The sequence below is a fragment of the Ursus arctos genome, unplaced genomic scaffold, assembly GCF_023065955.2.
Source record: "Ursus arctos isolate Adak ecotype North America unplaced genomic scaffold, UrsArc2.0 scaffold_4, whole genome shotgun sequence".
In the NCBI taxonomy this organism is placed as follows: domain Eukaryota; kingdom Metazoa; phylum Chordata; class Mammalia; order Carnivora; family Ursidae; genus Ursus; species Ursus arctos.
In genome coordinates, this window is record NW_026623056.1 from 91314040 (window position 1) to 91329976 (window position 15937).

General features: G+C 57.4%; 1 protein-coding gene across 3 annotated transcripts in view; it reads left to right on the top strand.

The window, feature by feature from the left end:
• The window catches only part of ABCG1 (ATP binding cassette subfamily G member 1), a 74703-nt gene that overhangs the window by 29958 nt on the left and 28808 nt on the right, over positions 1-15937 (top strand). The window lies entirely within an intron of this gene.

The window sequence follows — 15937 nt, forward strand, 5'->3', positions numbered from 1 at the left end:
TGCAAAGGAAGCTTGCGGGTTTCCTGTTTCTACGAGCTACATATCAGCTTGTCCAGAAAGTGGTTACGTCTTCAGTGGTGCGAACAGTGAGCCTTCTAACCTCATCTGGGTCTGGCCCTGCTTCCCTTAACTTGTTCACGAACGTGCCACATGCTCTGGGCCAAAGCCCCCCCCCCCCCCCGCCTCTCATTTTTATCAGGCTCAGAGAGGAGAATGATCCCGATCATCTTGTCTCTTTCTCTGTTCATATGAATGTTCTGTGCGTCTCGATTTTGGAATTGGGTATGTCTCAAAGGCTCCCCTTGGGCCCCCCCCTGCTTGTCTCCAGACTCTTCTCTCTGAAGCCAGTCTGCAGGGGTAGCCAGGCAGAACTGCTCACTCTTTTCCTGCGCCATGCCCCCTGCCGGAACCCACCTTGCCTCCCCAGGTGGGGGAAGCGCTCCTTCACCCGTGCTTCCCTCTGCACATCGTGCCTCCATGCCCTTCTGCCCCCACGGTCATGGCACTCAGCACACGATTTTGTGTTTTTCTTCTTCTCTGCTTCCAAATAGGAAATAAGTTACCCCTTAGCCCTGCAGTCCTGCCCAGGGCCTGGCTCAGTGGGTGTTCACTGCCAGTTGAATGAATGCAATAGCAAAAGGCTAGGTCACAGTAGAGGAGCATATGTTCACCCCGGAAGAGACCTCAGGGCAGCAGGAGCCTCGAGGAGGTGGGACACTTGGATCTTCCCTTGCTGCGTGGAGCCCACAAGCCACCTCTGGCCGACCACCTAGGAGCAGGGGCTGCCTGCTTTTTTCTTGGGTCAGCCCAGCCTAGGGCCTCACCTTACAGCATCCGGCAGGGGCAGGCTGGCCGGTGGGTGGGGGATTGGGTGGTGGAAGTCTGGATTCCGGGCCAGGCAGCCTGCTTGTGAATCCTGGCTCCACCCCTTGTGAGCCATGGGGCGTTAGGCCTCAGTCCTCACATCTGCAGAATGGGGTGAGGAGAGTACCATCAGGGGGTTGGTGCAGGGAGTGGCTGAGGCCCCCCCCACACCAGGAGCGGCACACAGCGGGGCGCGTTTCAGTGCTCTAGGACGGACTTTGCCCACCTGCTGGTTTCTGTCTTCTTGGCTTCATTGAGGGTCTTACTCCTGAATAAGAACAGTGATACCAGCGTGTTTGTCTTCCCAGCAACCACATGGAAAGCTCTTCTTACCGTTCCCCTGCGGCTCAGAGCCGGGAGGTCCCCTGTCCTCGCAGCACGGAGTGCCCTCTCTTACCCGGGACCCACAATCTCGCATCCCCATGCCCTGGGCTCTCTGTCCTGTGTGAGGAAACCTTGACAAGCACGCCAGGAGCTGTGCTCTGAGGGCATTTCTGTATTGTTCTTTCTTTAAGGCGTCCCAGGCTTCCTGCTCATGATTACTGCCAGGACTGACCCCCACCATTTCAGGGAGGCGAACAAACACCTTATTTAAGGCTTGCGCAGTTCCGTGGATGAGATAAGCAGAGGTCCTGTTATTTCTGCGGGGTCTTTCAAGAACTTTCAGCTCACCAGCTGATGTGGGTTGTGTCACTGAGACTATTGACGACAGAAGCATCGACGTTGCGGTGACCGGATGGAAATTTCCACCGTAGGAACAATGTTCCCAGCAACATTACACTTCAGAATTTGGCCCAGGAGCGAGGTTCATGCGGCTTATCTTAGGAGGGTGTGAGATGTAATCAGGTGCTGTGTGTGTGAGTCTTGTGGCTAGATTTTCATGGCTGCAAATTAAGGACGTCGTGCCCATTGCTCGCGCACAGGCAGCCGTGGTGGGTCCGGTGGCTTCTCGGGCGTGGGTGGTGATGGGCCGTGGTCTCCGCGTGGCGGCTGCATCACCTGCATGTGGATCTCGCTCTTGCATCTGCAGATGTTAAGTGTGAAATCCGTCAGGTTGTAATTTTGTAAAAAACGCATATCCCTTCCTTTGAGTCATAAGTGAATGTGTAACAAGGCGGAGGTTAAGACGAACTGAATGAGACATGGGCTTAGGTAGAATCTTCTTTCTTTCTCTCTCTCTTTCCTTTAATAAAAACATCTCAGGTCCAGCACCTGCTAGCAACGTGCACTCTGTGGATGAGGGTTGGGCTTGGGAATAAGGGAGCGTGTGTTCGCAGCCCGGCCCTACCTCTTACGGCCTGGGCAGCCGGGGGAGTGACCTCATTGGCTGTGAAAGGCCATCATCACCACCATCATCATATCCATCTCATTGAATCAAATTACTTCATACATAGGAAGTACTGTGCCCAACATGTAGTGTCTTGGGTTATTTTTTTTAAGATTTTATTTAGTTGGAAGAAAAAGAAAGAGTAGGGGGAGGTATAGAGGCAGAGGGAGAGGGAATCCCAAGCAGACTCCCCGCTGAGTGTGGAACCTGACCCGGGGCTCGATCCCATGACCCTGACTTCACAACCAGAGCCAAAACCAAGAGTTGGACGCTCAACCGACTGTGCCCCCCCGGCACCCCTCCCCCACATAGTGTTTAACAAATAGTGGCTACTATCCTTACGAATGGTTTTATACGTGATATAGTAATAAAATAATCACTGTAGCCTGGAATCAACAGACTGGATCAAAGCCATTTGGTTATCATTCTAAAAGTAAGTTTGGGGTAAAATCTTAGGCTTTAAAAATCAGATCACGGTGACGGTAAAGACATGTCAGAGCTGTGAGCTCACGTGACCCTCACCTTGGCCCCGTGGGGGACGGGAGGACAGCCGCGTGGGACAGCCGCAGTCACAGGTTCTAGGTCTTGTCGTAGAGCCACCTTGGGCTCTGAGGCACCCGTGTGGGTAGAACAGGAGGGCGGTGGCATGACCTGCCTTGCCGCGTCCCCAACAGCACGTGGGGCACCGTGTCCACGTCATCGATGATGGAACCGTATAAGCACCAGGTTCGGAGTTCCTGCGGGGGCCACGGAGACCCCGGGATCGAGGCCAGCCTGGCCGACCCCCACGCTCTTCCTCTGCCCTTGGGCATGTGAAGCAGATCCAGTGACCACCCAGGCCCACGGTCATGTGTTGTCAACGCCCTACATGAAAACGTTTCCCTCCTTCACGCGTGTGCCCTAAAGCCATTTTCAGGGAGAACGCGGCAGTGTGGACAGAAGTCTGGGGAGCTCGGAGCACTGTGGGGTGTTGGCGGCTGCAGCCGGTTCTCCTGACCTGGCCCAGACTCTCCCGGGTGCGTGTGCAGCTGTGCCGCGGGACTCGCTCCCCCGTGTGACCCCGGGTGGAGATGGGCAGTGGGGGAAGGGGGGTGAAGTCAGCCACTTTGTCACTTTGTCAGCGCAGGGCATGGGTAGACTCACCAGAGGAGAACAGGGGGTCTGGGAGCCCGGAACAGCCTGGGAGGGCCGCTGTGACAGCGATGCCCACCTTCCAAAGTGACTGCCTCTCACGACGCGGGTACATGCAAACTAGTGCCAAACGGACATTCTTTGTTGTCACATCAGTGAGCTCGCTGTCACCCGAAAGGGGAGGACATGTGGGCCTGTGTGTCTGTTGGGGGTTTGGAAATCTGTAGGGCTCTAGGAGGGTGGGACGAGGATGCGGGGGCTGCTCTGCGTGCGGCAGGGGCCAGGCCCAGGCTTCTGAGCCCCACATGGCCTGAGAGAGCCTCTCCGTCCCCTCCCTTCTGCTGGGGACTAAAAGCTCACTGTCCTTCAGGGCATCTCTGCAGGGAGAGCGGGCTCGGGATGCTGGGTAAATTCAGCAAATTCATTACTCTTACTTAAGAGAGTACACGTTGTATTTTTATCTTCATCTGATCCAGAGAACGATACTTTAGATAGGGCGTGTGTGTATGCCCGCACGCGTGTGCTCGTTTGAAATGTCACCTGTGTGGGCTAAAGAAGGTAGGTTTCCTCCTGCTTATTTGTCCAACCTGTTCAAGCCCCCAGATAAAGCCGTCGTGAGCTCTGTCGCTGTCGGATTCCTACACTGGCCAGTTCCACCGAGAGATCTGGGAAGAGGGCCGTGTGAAGGGCCGTGGGTCTGCTGCAGCATCTGGATGGAAAAGCGAGGCCAGAGTAGATGCGGGGGGTTCGTGGGTCTGCAGGATGGGCCATCGGACCCCAGCGGCTCCTCGCCCCTCCCGGCACGGGGCTCCAACACGAGCCTACCTGAGCCATCTGTCAGGATTTAGAAATGCTCCGTCAGAATAAGGTCGCGTTTCCAAAATCCTCCGCACGAGCTCTAGGGACTTGGTAAGAAACACGGCGGTTGGCACGGTCGTCGCTGTGCCGCTGAATCGGCTCGTCTGGAATCCTCCAAAACTTGTTCTCTTCTGCACTGCCTTCCCGTGGACGCTGTCTTACTTTGCAGTCCCCGCTCCCTTTTCGGCAAAGAACTTGAGCGTCTTCCTCGGCTCACAGATGGTAGGTTCTGAATCATGGGATTGTACTTCGTGAATTTTAAAAATCATCCTGGGAGCGCAGGGCTGGTCCTGATGGCTGGAGCGTGAGCGGGACGATCCAAGGCTTCTCCCCTCTGCGCTGAAGGGCAGGGGCTCTTAGGGGGCGTCCGTTTCCCTGCCACAGAATAGTTGACGCCACAACAGTACCTCCATTAGAAGAAACTGGTGAGAGCTGGTGGTGACTTTACCAGCGGGGAAGCCCCTTCACCTGCAACAGACCTGAGGCAGAGAGAACCCCAGGCTTGCTGGAAGAGCTGGAGTTTCAGAGAGGGCTGTTGACTTGGCAAGAGTCATCCCAGGAGGGACGAGTAGAAACCAGAGTGTGAACTCCCTCCCTTCCCGACTTGCCGGCTGAGGGGGACTTCCAAGTGAGAAGACCTGTGCCTGGCAGGGTCCTGGGTTCCCCAATCATTGGCCCAGCTCTACCCCCAGATGCAAGTCAGACCCATCCTAGGAGCTGTGTTTGCTGACCCTGGGTCCCCCGGGCTGCCTCTGGAGCTCGCTCCAGTCCGTTCTGGACACCCCGTGCTTTGTGCCGGAGCATGTAGGATGGAGCAGACCTTTAGGATCAGAAGGCTTTTTGGAACTTCACAGATGGAAGAGCCAAAGAAAACGGGGTTTACATGAAAACTTGAGCCTTTCATTTGGCTTGTGGATCAGCTTGATTTATAAAGAAGCTGTTGGGTGGGGCTTTTGAAGTCCTAAAAATTAGAAGGGAGCTGGAAAGTTGCATTCTTCTCCCGCAGACCTTAGTCATCCCATGCAGATAAAGGGACTACCCGGGGGGGGAACTTAACCCCAGTTTGCTTCAGCCTACTGCCTGCCAGAGCTCTCTTGTGGACAGTGGGGTCCTTTCGTTTGTAAGCTGGGGCTTGCCTTGTTTCCCACAACCCAGCACAGAGGAGAGGCCAACCAGGAGACAGGAAGGGGTCAGGGCAGGGGGCAGAGCAGAAACAAAGGCTGTGGGGGAGGCCAGAAGAGGCCCACGAGGCTGGCAGGGGGCTGGGGGCCTCACTAGAGACAGAGAAGAGGGAGCAGCTGAGGGCTGGGATGCAGCCAGGCCAGGTGGGCCAACCTTTGGGGAAAACCACGCAACTGAAGCATTTTCCTACATGTTCCTGGGCTCTGCCCATCCTGGCGCACCGCCACAGCTGGGTGTCCTGGTGGAACTGGGTTGCACAAGCTCCGGGGGGGCTGTGCCTGCACCTCTTCTCCCTAGGAGCATCCTGGAGTTAGGTCAGGAGCGGTGGTCCCGTCAGGAGACCCCAGAGAGCCTGGGCAGGCAGGGGAGGCGGCAGGCGGGGGTGCAGGGGCAGGGCGCTACTCCGAGGACAGTGACCCCGACACCTGAGTGGCTCACTGCAGCGGCAGGTGTCAGCTTCGAGGTGTGCGGTGTGGCCATCCCCGCACTTCAGAGGAGTGAACATGGGGATTTTTACACAGGCGTGTGTCCAAGGCTGTTTCTTAAGAGGAAGAGTCATCGGTGGATATAAAACAGCTTTTCAAAGGATGTATGGCCCTTGAGAGCTTTTTCACTTATGATACCGGCCAAACACTAAAGCTGTATGATAAACGACCTATTCGTGAGTATTTTCATGCAGTGACCTCAGTTCTGCGCGAGAAGCGTCCCCGGGGCTGCGGGGCGAAGAGAAGATTGTCAGGCACAGCGTAAACTCCCTGGTGGAAAGGAATGGACTGTCTCATGAGCTTCTTTTCAGTTTCTTTTTCATGATTTTGCCTCACAGAGAGTAAGAGATGTCATCTCGAGACACGTGCAGACATTCATGCCGGTCTACGCGGTGCGTACATGGATGCTTGCGTTTATACGTGAGTGTTTCTTTTTAAGTCAGGGAAAGAACGTAAAGAGTCACAGAAGCCAGGCTTCTAGAAAACGAAGGCCCAGGCTCGACGGAGTTTGTTTGGAGAGAAATCAGCTTTTGAGATCAAACGCTATCCCGGCTGCATCCAAACTTCTGTGTCCTGTGCGTACGTTTGTTTCGTTCCGAGGGAGAAGGTGATGTATCGTTGACTACTGCCGGTCCTAAAGCCTCAGGTAACCAGCTTAGGAGAAGTTCAAGAAGGAAAAAAAGGCAAAGCCTGTGATCAAACGACAGTAAATGTGACCGTGATTTTTAAGTGACACTAGGAAAACCCCGTTCTACCTCGAATCAGACAGGGATGTGTAAGGTAAGAGGTGTGAGGTGCTATACACTGTCGAGATGTAATTTCTAGCCAACGCGTTTTCTGCTTCTTGGTGACTGTGCTTCTTTCCCCATCTGAGCAATTTTCAGAGTAGAAAATGCTTGAGTTTCCCCCATTCTCATGATGGGGGATAAAGCATCTACTCATGACTCGACACATTCCCTATGAATTCTCTGTTACAAGCAAAGTAGTTTTGCTAAGTGTTAGGGAGGGAAAAAGTGGATAAAGTACAGTCCTCGAGGTGTAGATTTCCCTGGGACAGTGGCTCGTGGGAAACGGGGAGGGGTGAGCGAGAAGGGTCCTGGGAATGGGGAGCAGAGCGGGCTGGGCATCAGTACCACTGCGAAGAAGCTGGGGCAGGGGATGGATGTGTAATGAGCCCAGATCCCCAGAAAAGAAAGGGGTCAGAGCTGCCTGGACGGCCCCGCTGAGTGCCCGGCCATGGTGCTGGAGGGACTCTGGACCAGGCTGCGTGGTTGAAGTTCTGGCTTCCCACCTGCTGGCTGCGGGACCCGGGGAAGGTCATTTAGTTCTCCATGACTCATTTTCTCATCCGTAAAGTGGGGGCATTAAAGTGTGTCCCACGGAGTGTGGCGTGGGAATCAGATAAGCATGGGAGTGCAGAGCAGTGCCCAGCGCAGCGAGCCTGTGTAAGCGCCGGCCGCTGCGGTCACCACCGTCCTGCCATGGAAGCACTTCCAGATCCAGAAAGAAAGAAGCAGAAGGCATGGAACCACAGGGCAGTGAGGGACAGGACAGACGGAGGGACAGGACGGAGGGAGGGATAGGATGGAGGGCTCCCGCTAAGGGAGGGCAAGTATGTGTGCGTCCGGGACGTGCAGTGGGATTCTGACTGCAAGCCGAGGGACTGCGGACCACAGGGGACAGGAGGGGAGACACCTGGAAGGAGGTGTGATGAGCCCTGCTTGGGCGGGTCTCCTTTCTCCTGACTGGCACCCCCGTGGGGCTGACTGGTGGTGTCGGCTGCCTTGCTGGGGGGAGCTGGCCAGGGGCCCTGGGGAGTGTGGCACCTTTGGCCACATTCTGAAGGCATTTCAATGGGCAGAAGCCAGATTCGAACCCACCCTGATCTCGGTGTCCTGCTGGGTGCCTCTCTGTTCTCCCGTGGGTGTCCGTGGGTGTCCTGCCCAGAGACGAGGCCTCCGGGCTGCCCAGGGCCCAGCGGCTGCAGACACTGAAGAGACACACTCAGGCTAGCTCCTGGGACGTGGGCCCTGAAGATGGGCACCGGGGCGTCCAGAGAACAAGCCCGTCTGTCCAGGGGCAGCACCCCGTCTCCGGCTGGCTCGAGAGTTCTCTTTATGGCCGTGCGTGATCCTTGCAGTTGACTCCAGGGGCCACACGTGCTCTTGGCACACATGCGTGTCTGTGTCGGTCTCCCGCATACCCGGGGGACCAGCCACCTGCGGGGGACACGAGGCCAGAGCTAACAACAGGAATGACTGCAACAGCACGGCAATGACGTAACGAACACTCCGGCTGCCGATGCGTGGCTGGGCCTATGTCCCACCGGACCCCCGACCCTGGCGCCATGAGGGACTGGATGGCCCTGTCCCCGCGGTGGCGGTGCCTGGAGGAAGGCGGGAGCAGGATCTGACCGGGTGCCTCCAGGCCCGCTGCTTTGACTCTCAAGGTGGTGAATGAGTTGGCAAGTGGAACAAACAGATGAAAATAGGCCCGGGGCTTGGAGGAAGAAGACGTTTGGGAGCAGGGAGGGGCCTGTTCACGGAGGCCCAGCCAAGAAGCACCTGGTAGGTGTTATCCCCAATTTATAGATGAGGAAACTGAGGCACACAGCGATATGTCAGTTGCCCCAGGCCAAATGAGAAACAACGGTAGATTTAGGATTTGAGCTATGGCCGGTCACCGTATAAAGGTCACTCTGTTCTCCACGGGCGTTGTAACTGGCAGGACCAGGATGGAGCCTGCACAGAGAGGGCGTTCTCTGCGGTGAAGTGCACCAGCCCAGGCGTGTTTGGGAGACCCCAGCAGACTGGCCCAGTGTGTGGGACAGTTGAAGGGTGATGGGAGATGGGCCTAGAAGGGCCAGTTGTGGGAAGGAAGGCCCTGAACCATAGGCCGGAGCACCTAGAGTAGATCCTGGATGGAGATAGTGGGGCCTCATCCAGAGGGAGCCTCAGGAGGCTCAGGATGCCACCCGGAGGCCCCACTGGTCCAGGGGGCGCCATGCTTTCACTCGTGACATTGAGTTACCCGCAAGATGAGTTCGAACATGCAGGTGGGGGGGGCGGGCGTCCCCACGGCGGTCTCACCTGGAACACCGGGGAAAGTTCATGAAAGCGGGGAGGGGTCAGGAGCACGCCTAGCTCGGCAGCCATCTGGGTCATGGCCCTGGGTCCTTGGAAGTCCCGAATGTGGAAATGCAGCAGTGCTCTGAACTTCTGAAGCTGTCCCAGAATGCCTCTCGGATGTGGCCACGCACAGCAGCGAGGGGCTGAGCTGTCCCCAGCTCTGCACGGCTCCTCGCGGGAGAACGAGCTGTTGGCTGCCATTTTCTGTTTGAGAAGCGTCATCACCGTAACATCAGGGAGGGTGGTAGAGCCGAGCGCCCGTCAGCCCAGGCTGCTTCTGGAAGCCGTCCAGGGCTCTCTGGACCTACAGTGGCGCGTGTGCTGATTGCTGCTTTGTTCTTCCTTTCTCCGTCAGAGTTTGAATTTGGGATGGGGATGCAGTCGTTTGCTCTATCCCAGCAGTGATCGTGACTTTCGTTAAATAGACCCCGCGAAGCACGAATCGGCCCAGGAGGACGGGGAGGCCTCAGAGCGCAAGGCAAGCCTGCGCTCGGTCCAGTGCAACATGCGTTATGCGGGTCCGGCCTGGCTGTGGGCTCAGACTTCAGGGCCATCCTGTCTGACAGTCTTCACGGTGCCTTTTCTGAGAGTGTGTGGCTGGTGGTCAGAGTTGTACCGTGATTTTTCCGTAATGGAAGGTGACACGAATGTCATTCCGTTCTGAAATGTGTCCCAGGATAAACTGACTCACAGAAGAGCCGCCTGCAAGGCCGGGGGCAACTTCCTGGTGCGGTGACTGCGGGGGGCAGGCGACCATCCCTGTTCAGAACCTCAGCCACCACCGCCTCTTCTGGGCTTTGGGGTTCATCACTGGGCTTTTAACCCACTTCGGGGGAGGGTTTGGAAGTCATTGCAGGAAGCCCTCTTCCCGCTGTCATCCCAGGCAGGAGGCGGTGGCGGTGAGCAAGGAGCAGGTGCGGGGAAGCTGCGGCTTGGCCTGGCTGTGCAGGGAGGAACTTTGGTGCCGTGGGCTGCCCGGTGAATGCTCGGTCTCCCAACGTCCCCCCTGCCTGTGTGCAGCATCCGCATGCGGGCTGGACGGAGCAGGACCCGCAGGATGCCGTGGTCAGGGCATCTCACATCCAGATCCCAGCCTTGGGGCTGCTGGTCCCCCGGGCGTGCATCTACTCTGCCCGGAGCCGAGGGCTGGTCACGACTCCCGTGGGAGACACCGGGGTCAGAGTGGGCACGTGGACAGAGAAGGCAGGTGCTGTAAAGCTATGGGTGCCTGGTCAAACACGGCATCTCCAAGGGCGGGTGACCGGGGCTGAGCTGGTGCTCCGGTGGGGAGAGCGTGCCCAGCCGCTGCGGACGGTGGGGAGTAATCCCCAGCCACGCCAGACGGGGTTCAGCCGGGCACGGGATAATAATGCCCATGTCATGGTTTTCTTGCCCAAAGCAAGAAAAGGGCTTTAAAGGGCCGTTAAAGGGCCCCTTTGGCTCGTGTCAGGGAGAAGGGCCTTCATTCGACCCTCCAGGGTGTCCGTACCCCACTGACCCCCGGACCCAAAGCCCTGCGCGCAGCGGAGCGGGATGAGCACCCTTGGTGCCGCGACTGGCTTCTGGGGGACACGGAAGGCGAACTGTGGTTCAGCGACTCTGCCGAGTGTCCCCTGATGCAGTGCTGTCGTCCGAGGCTGCAGAGTAACTCGGCTTTGAGGGACAGGCGAGACCCCGTGTTGTCAGGAGTGTTTCAGGTGATGGGCTTGCCACCTTACTGTTGGGGCAGGAGGCCAGAGGGGTGTGCGCGCGTCCCCGGGGCGCTCGCGGGACACTGAGCACCGTCTCGCATGGACTTTGTGGCAGGTTAAAATACTTAGACCCAAGCAGGCAGAAAGAATGAGGGAGCTGCTTCTGCCTCAAGGGCAGAGGTGGGACCCGAGAGGGCCCTGGGCTGGGGCAGCAGACAGACAGACGGACTGACGGGTGGACAGGGGACAAGGACTCTGAGGGAGACCACCGACCTGGGACGACGATGCTGAGAGGCTCTAAGGAAGGAAGGATGGAAAGGCCTTCCGAACTGTGGCCAGGTGACCATTTTGAGTCCATTAAAGTCATGGCCCGGGGAAAGGCCTCCGAAAGCTTGGCGCTTTGTCTGCTATCCTGCTGCCTCGGGCATGAGGCCCCGGGGAAACCAGCGGTCGATTGTCCTAGTCGGACAGGTCACTGCGCTGCTCTGAGGCTGGACCGGGCTTTCCGCCCCAACACAAACTGGGGTGGTAGAGGGGGGTGCCATGACGTTTGCATGGTTTGGGGACACACGGTAACGTCCTCATGTCACGAGTGGCTCTTGCTCATTCCTGGATCACGCTACGACGCCCGGTTGCACTGGGCTTCTGCTATCACGGTCGGTTCAAAGCCCTCTTAGCGTTTCAGAAGGTACAGAACACAGGAGAAGAGGTCTGGTCTGTGGGTGTGGCTTTGCCGCTTAATGAGGAAAACCGAGACAGAGACCAGGGTGTGAAGGCCCTTGGGCATCGAAGGGAGAAACAGGTAGGGTAAAAATGAAATGGCTGGGTGTATAGGAGTATGGACTTTGGTCCTTTTTGCCTTGAGGTTGCTCTTGGAGAGGGAGGAGGAAGGGTCTGGAGAATGAGGGTCAGTTTTCAACAAGAGCTCCTTTTAGCTCTAGGGCCAAGAGTAGTGGGGAGGGGGAAGGGGAGGCGGGGAGGAGGGAGGAGGGGAGGCAGGAGGAGGGGGAGAGGAGGGGGAGGAGAGAGGGAAGGGAAGAAGGGAGGAGGGCGGTGTGCAGCCGGGCTTATCTTACAAACACTGGCCTCCAGAGAAAACTCCCCACTGGGTGCAGAGAGCAGGTACGGGTGTTGTTTTCCGAGGAGCTTGATGTGACACTTGGGGATTATTTGGCGTCTTACTGGCACTTTTGGCATCATTTGAATAATCAGAAGGATTTTTTTTCTTCATTGTTCTAGCCAGGTTTAGAAGTGTGTGAAAAGGACCAGTTCTGCTTTTAGAAGTATAAAAATAACAGTGATAACAACTGCTTCATGCCTGACAGACAGATGTAAATGACTTCATCTGTCCCTCAGGGCCTGCGCCGGGGCGGGGCTCGAGCAAGCCTGTGGGTGTGGGCGTGGGGTGTGTGTGCGTGTGTACCTGGTGGGGTGTGTGGGTATGTGTGCGTGTGTACCTGGTGGGGTGTGCGTGTGTACCTGGTGGGGTGTGTGGGTATGTGTGCGTGTGTACCTGGTGGGGTGTGTGTGTGTACCTGGTGGGGTGTGTGGGCATGGGGTGTGTGTGCGTGTGTACCTGGTGGGGTGTGTGGGCATGGGGTGTGTGTGCGTGTGTACCTGGTGGGGTGTGTGTGTGTGTGTGTGTGTGCGTGTGTACCTGGTGGGGCGTGTGTGTGTGTGTACCTGGTGGGGCGTGTGTGTGTGTGTGTGTGTGCGTGTGTACCTGGTGGGGTGTGCATGTGCGTGTGTACCTGGTGGGGCGTGTGTGCGTGGTGTGCGTGTGTACCTGGTGCGGCGTGTGTGTGTGTACCTGGTGGGGTGTGTGTGTGTGCGTGTGTACCTGGTGGGGCGTGTGTGCGTGGTGTGCGTGTGTACCTGGTGCGGCGTGTGTGTGCGTGTGTGTGTGTGTGTGTACCTGGTGTGGCGTGTGTGTGCGTGTGTGTGTGTGTGTGTGTACCTGGTGGGGTGTGTGTGTGTGTGCGTGTGTACCTGGTGGGGCGTGTGTGCGTGTGTGTGTGTGTGTGTGTACCTGGTGGGGCGTGTGTGCGTGTGTGTGCGTGTGTACCTGGTGGGGTGTGCGTGTGCGTGTGTACCTGGTGGGGTGTGCGTGTGCGTGTGTACCTGGTGGGGTGTGCATGTGCGTGTGTACCTGGTGGGGCGTGTGTGTGCGTGTGTGTGTGTGTGTGTACCTGGTGGGGCGTGTGTGCGTGTGTGTGCGTGTGTACCTGGTGGGGCGTGTGTGCGTGGTGTGCGTGTGTACCTGGTGCGGCGTGTGTGTGTGTACCTGGTGGGGTGTGTGTGTGTGCGTGTGTACCTGGTGGGGCGTGTGTGCGTGTGTGTGCGTGTGTACCTGGTGGGGCGTGTGTGTGTGTGTGTGTGTGTGTGCGTGTGTACCTGGTGGGGCGTGTGTGCATGTGTGTGCGCGTGTGTGCGTATGTACCTGGTGGGGCGTGTGTGTGTGCGTGTGTACCTGGTGGGGTGTGTGTGTGTGTGTACCTGGTGGGGTGTGTGTGTGCGTGTGTGTGTGCATGTGTACCTGGTGGGGTGTGTGTGTGTACCTGGTGGGGCGTGTATGTGTGTGTACCTGGTGGGGTGTGTGTGTGTACCTGGTGGGGCGTGTATGCGTGTGTACCTGGTGGGGCGTGTGTGTGTACCTGGTGGGGCATGTATGCGTGTGTACCTGGTGGGGCGTGTGTGTGTACCTGGTGGGGCGTGTATGCGTGTGTACCTGGTGGGGTGTGTGTGTGTGTGTGTGTGTGTACCTGGTGGGACATGTGTGTGTGCGTGTGTACCTGGTGGGGTGTGTGTGTGTACCTGGTGGTGCTTGGGGCATGTGTGTGCGCATACGTGGGGTGCACGCACACGCGTGGTGCACGGCGAGTTCTTGCTGTGACGGCTCTTGCACATACGAATTACAGAGAGGACACAGGAAGTTGAAATGGAGTCAGGATTTAATGTGCGGGCCTCTCCGCTCACCGCTCCGGGCTGGGGCTTATAGAAATCACGGAGTGACCCTCAGAGACTGATCGCTGTTCTGTGTGTCTCTGCTGTTCTTTCCCTTCGATCCCCGGCAAGCTTCTCACTGGTTCCAGGAGGGCGTGGCCCTGCTTCACCTAAAATTCTTCCTGTTCCCCTGATCTCTTCAGTGTAACAGAAACGCTTCCGGGGGCTTCCTTCATGTGTGATGACTTTACAGCCTGATTGATTCTACAAAGGATTCGAGAGAAGGAATCATAGTTGAGTCTTTGAGAACTTTCGTTATATGCCAAGCACCCCGCCTTGTCGCCTTGTCATCTGGCCCGTGCGCCGTCGCCCCCATGGTGGGCTGCCTGGGACCTGGACGCCCCCCCCGCCTCCGGAGAGGCAGCCCCATTGGGAAGGGGGTGGCCCTGACATGGATCCAGGTGTGGACACCTCCTCCCTGTGTGTCCTTGGCCCCCAACTCTGACATTAATTCCCTCCCAGGGCTGCTGTGGCCACTGAGGCAACGTCAGTGACAGACGCAGAAGGTTGAGCCTCAAACAGCCCATGACAGCGACGTGGAAAGATGCTGACGGTGCCGCTGGCGGGACAATCTGTCTCACCCCCCAGGGAGGGGCCAGGGGCTTTCAGCCGCTGTGCACAAGTCCGCGAAGGACCGCGGGCCTGGGCTGCAGGAGCTGTGGCTGGGACGGAGCGGCGCATCCGCGGGTGCCGCCGTCCTCCTGGCGAGGCTGCAGTGTCTGCCCGCCCCACTCACGCCGTCTAACCCCATGGCCGTCTCAGCGGGTCAGTATCCCAGAGAACCCCACGGGATGTGAACTGTGACCTGTCACCCATGCCATGCGGGTCACCCGAGGCCACAGGCACGTGAAGCCAGCACTACCGGGTTGGGCTCTCAGCCACTCCGATGCTGATGCTCAGAACGGAGACCTCATGGGAATGTGTTTAAATTAGGGGCCAGGGAGAATTTCACATACTCTGGGCTGTGAGTAACCTGGCCGTGAAATGTGCCCAGTCCAGAACTACCTCCCTGCGCAGTGGGGGCGAGGCCCCAGCCACTGTGCCAGCAAAGGCGTTCTTTTTTTTTTTTTTTAAGGATTTTATTTATTTATTTGACACACAGAGAGAGGGAGAGCACAAGCAGAGGGAACAACAGGCGGAGGGAGCAGCAGACTTCCCGCTGAGCAGGGAGCCCGATGCGGGATTCGATCCCAGGGCCCTGGGATCATGACCTGAGCCGAAGGCAGCCGCTTCACCGGCTGAGCCCCCCAGGCGTCCCAAGCAAAAGCGTTCTTGGGAATAAAGCCTCATACGGAGGGAGCACATGCGCATGGGCTAAATTGGCTCCGTGCCGTCTGTGTAAGCACGGACGGCACTGGCACGCACAGGAAACATTTACACTCCAGTGGGGACGTGAGCCATCAGAACACGGGCCCACACTCGAGCCATGGAAGCCAGCCCCTGCCCCAGAACGCAGAGGACTTCTCTGTGCCCCCCCTCCCGTCCCATCTTTCCACCGATTTGCTCTCCTGATTTCCAAACATTGAGAGTGATCTGGAGTGTCTCGTGCTGACCAGATCACGCAGTCTTCGGATTGGTGTCATTTTGCGTCCGTGACGTCGGCGTTCATCGTGATCGGTTGGGTAGGAAGTTCTGACTGCATCTCTGCCATGTGGCAGAGAATACAGTGTCCGTGGGACACAGTTGTGGGTGATAGGGGTCACGCCGTGTGTGGTCAGAGGGACTGTGTGTGGTCAGAGGGACCGTGCATCAGGGCTGCGTGAGTCTTGCTTGGCAGAGCGAGGAAAGGTCTATGTAGCGCTAGGAGTCTGTGAGTTAGCTGTGCAAAATTTTACCTCTAAAAAATACAGAGAGTAAAATCACATCTATTTAAAAATAGCCAATAATCTGTTTATTACCTGGCTCTTTCTAATTTGCTTGGGGCAGAGAACATCCATGTGGAATGAAACCCCAGCTCATTTTGAGGGAAGATGCTGTGTCAGGCCCTGCACGATGGTGAACTTGGGTCTGACACCCACCATGAGCATGGCGCGTGCAGGGGGGTTCCCTGTCTCAGGACCCCGCGGCTGTTCCCGTGGGAACTGCGTGCGAACCTAGCTACCGCCTGGTTGTCTAGGGAAAGAAAGCTACGCGTGACTCAACATCTGGAGGATTCTAGTGCTAGAAGGGGTTTTATCCTGGGGAAGCTGAGGCCAGTACGGGTGGGCAGCCTGTCCACGGCCACTCCCTGGCCCTGAGCATGGCTGGATGAGTCCCTGGGCTGCCTCC